This window comes from Anguilla rostrata, chromosome 4, assembly GCF_018555375.3.
Source record: "Anguilla rostrata isolate EN2019 chromosome 4, ASM1855537v3, whole genome shotgun sequence".
NCBI lineage: Eukaryota > Metazoa > Chordata > Actinopteri > Anguilliformes > Anguillidae > Anguilla > Anguilla rostrata.
In genome coordinates this window covers 36,452,257-36,456,116 of record NC_057936.1, presented here as the reverse complement: position 1 = coordinate 36,456,116, position 3,860 = coordinate 36,452,257, and positions in this window count along the sequence as shown.

The window sequence follows — 3,860 nt, the reverse complement described above, 5'->3', positions numbered from 1 at the left end:
AGGCTCTTCCAGGGGAAAATGCCTCCATCCAGGAGGGCAATCTTTGTTGAGCGCCTGGTTTGAAAGCCAGACTGGTGAGGGTCAAGCAGGTTGTTTTCATAGAGAAAAGATTATAGCTGATTAAACACTGCTCATTCAAGTGTTTTGGGCAGAAAATGTAAAAACAATACAGGTCAATAGTTCTTGACATCAGAGGGGTCTAAGGTAGGTTTCTTAAAGGGTGGGGTAACATGAACCATCTTAAAGTCATAGGGAACATGGCCACAGGCATTACGGGAGCTCACCGGATATAGACAGGAGGACTGTAGATGGGATTGGGTCTAGCATATAGGTGCACGATGAGTGGTCATGAGTTGGATTACATTGGGGTCCTCCAGCATCTTGAAGGAGGTCAGTGGAGCAGCGGGTTTGTCCTGCGGAGTAGTGGTCATCATTGGGTGAGTGAAGGAGTTCCGGATTCTAGCCACCTTCCCCTCAAAGTAGACCAGAAAGCCATCTGCAGAAAGGAAAGAGGGAGAGCGGGGTGGAGAGGAAATGAGGAGAGAACAGAAGGTAGAGAACTGTTTGTGTGGATTAGAGACATATGCACTGATCTTAGACTGGAAAATAATTAAGTGATATCAGAAGTGAAGGCTGCCAGCAAGGTGTGGTATGAGGTCATGTCGTCGGAGGATCTGGATTTCCTCTACTTCCTCTCCGCAGCCTGCAGCAAGGTTCTACAGAGTGTAGAGATATCTGTCCTTAACTTTACCTCACAATGTACTTTATAGTATTTTTTTAAAGTTAGTGCTGTGTAAAATGTTTATTGAATCTAGACACATGTTGTACTTTGGGGTCAATATTTTCTTCTGGAAAATTCATTTGAGCATCAGCTTCAACATTGAACCCTTCTCTGCCCATCCATTTCTTTACTGAGTGACCTTTCCACAATACAGTCCTTTTACTTAACTGGAAAGACAGAATAAAACGAATGGAACTCAGGAGAATGCATATCTCTGCCAGCACTATGCAGTTGTCGTGGTATGTCAGTTCCACTTGTCAGATATTCACCAAAAGTTAATAATTTCTTCCATGCCCCATTACCAACCCATTACCATTTATTTGATTGGGCCAACAATGTAGGGTTTGCCACTTATGTCTAAAAGTCACAGAGTTTCAAGGCGTTATGTGAATCTGTTTGGAAATATTCTGCCTTTTTTTGAAAAGCCATGCTCACTGTCACTTGAATTATGTATTGTGAGCATAATTCACAGTGACTGGCTGAGAGTATACGCTTCACATCCAGATGGAATATTTGAAGACATTATGAGAACATCCGTTTTTGACATGCCCTTTGGTTTATTTATTGCTGGTGGAGCATACTACTTATCTTTTTCAAAAAACTATGTATTAAAAAACTTTTTAAAGTAGACTAAAATCTGTGTGTGTGCATATGGGTGACTACTCATTTGTATGTGTTTCTTTGTGCACATGCATGGAACCCCCACCCCCGACAACACTTTGCAATGGAATGAGGAGCCAAGCTCATGGACAACCATTTCAAAGCACTAACATGAGAAACATTGTGACATCAATTTGACTACGTGGTATGCTGGAAGACAAGTTGCGAGAACGTTCACTGTTGGTGGCTGAAGTTGGGAAGCTGAAAGCATATAATGCAATTCCTGTTAAATCCCTGCCGTGGGTGTCGAATCATGAAAGTCTTCATTTCAGTTTATCTGCTGATTATCTGCTGCAGCCACACCCAGAATGAGTGCCAGTCTATTAAACTGACAAGCTGCTCATTGAGCTCACAAGCAGAGAGGCAGTACCACTCAATGAGAAAAACAGGAAACTGTAAATATGCACTCATTCTTTTATGAATATTTAATTTCCACAGTTTGATGCCTATTGACCCAAAACTGACCCTACAGACCAACTTCTAAACTAATCTTGGATTTTTTTTTTTTGTTTAATTATAAATTTTGGTTTCAATTATTTTTTTAAATTTATTTATTTATTTTATTCATTTATTTTTCAAGGATGATGTACAATATTTAAATAGGGAATTCTTTTGTACTATACCAGATGTATCTTGTAATTAAACAACACATTTTCATGATGATTAGAATTACGTGAATCATTATGGGCCCTATTTAGAGGAATTTCATTTACACTGCATTCCTAGAATATCTGGCTCATCTAAATACAGATCAGCCTTTAATCATGAGAAGCTATTAAGACTATTCAAGACACTGAGGCACATTTGCAGAAAAAAAAAACACATTACCATAAGTTGTCATCATAAATCAGAAACATAAAAACATTTATATATATATATAAAAAAAATAAAAATAAAAACATTTGACCAATGTTATCAGAACACATTATTTTGGTTTAGCTAAATACAAGTTACAAATTAGCACACTAAAAAAATGGCAGAAAACATAATGTTTTTTTTTTTGTTTTTTTTATAATGCAGATGTGATAGCAGTACTAGTTAAAAAAATAAAAAACTTAGAACAGACAGGGTGATTCTGCTCAATAATCCAGTGAGCTGAAGTAGAGAACTAGTTGTGAGCGAAAAGCTAGGAAAATAAGGGGAACCATCAAACAAATTTGTTATTTTCAAGTGACTGCTCTCTGACTGGCCTACACTGATGAGATTAGGTAGCCAAAGGTAGCTAGCAACAAAATGTGTTTTTTAGCTGCTTGTGATTGTTTCATTACTGATGATTGCTTAGCTAGAAAGCTGACTGAAATAATGTCTTTTCAAAATGAGATCATTAATGTTCATGATATCAATAAGGTCACAACTATGTTCATAAACTATCCGAATTTGAAAATGATGCATTCTTCATTAAAATAGCAAGTAAAGCTGAAATTGTCATTGGTAAAACCCTTAATACCTCTCTTGCTTACCAGCTATTGTAATTAAATAATGTTAAATGTACTTTCTTCAAAGTCACAGTGACCATTTTAGTAGGTGACAAATGTAAACTTAATTTAATTAAAGACTTATATTAAGCACTTAAGTGCTACAACACACCAAAACCCGCCATACACAAGCTCTAGGACTAATGGTTGTGTAACAATGGATTAAATTGTCAAATTAAATGCGTTTCACAACTGTGACCTCTGAACCTATTCTAACCCAATGAGGCAGAATGATGAGGTATCTTTCAGTGACAAAGATGTAAACAAAGGTCAACTTGGATTAATATGTCTCAGGTTGTGGGAGTGTACAACATAGTGCAATTGCTACTACTTCAGTGTATGCAACACAGGATATACAAATTCAAAGTACAAAAACCAAAAATGTCCTCTGCTTGAGAAAAGAAACTACATTAATTATTGGTTCCTGGTTTAATATGCTCATATTTGGCCTCCCTTGACCTTTGCCCTGTCTCACAGATTGAAGTATATTTTATTTTTATAGTGTTTTTATTGTAATTAATTGAGCAAAATAAGAATTCAAATATGAATTTACCTTTACAGTGGATCCAAGAGGACAGATGTCATAAGTCATTGGCTCAAACTGGAAGGCATCTGCTTTACTTCTATTAACCTTTGTGTTTTTTGTTCCCTATTTAGTGGGGTATCCACATTTCATGTCAGTAGGACATCATTAATGATACATAGCAAAGAGTAGCACATTAATTCTTCCAAAAAAAGAAAGAAAAAAAAGGTTCTTACAATTGCTCTAAAAGGTGTCTCCGAAATTTTGCCACCCAATACATGTGAGGATCCACTGTGGTGACAAACGCTTTGGCAGGACCGACAGCAGGGGACCACAAACACAGAGGGCCTAGCATCCCCATCGGATATGTTGAAGGTGCTCCTCTCTAAGCCCAGTATGTCCCATTTTTGAAACTACCCAT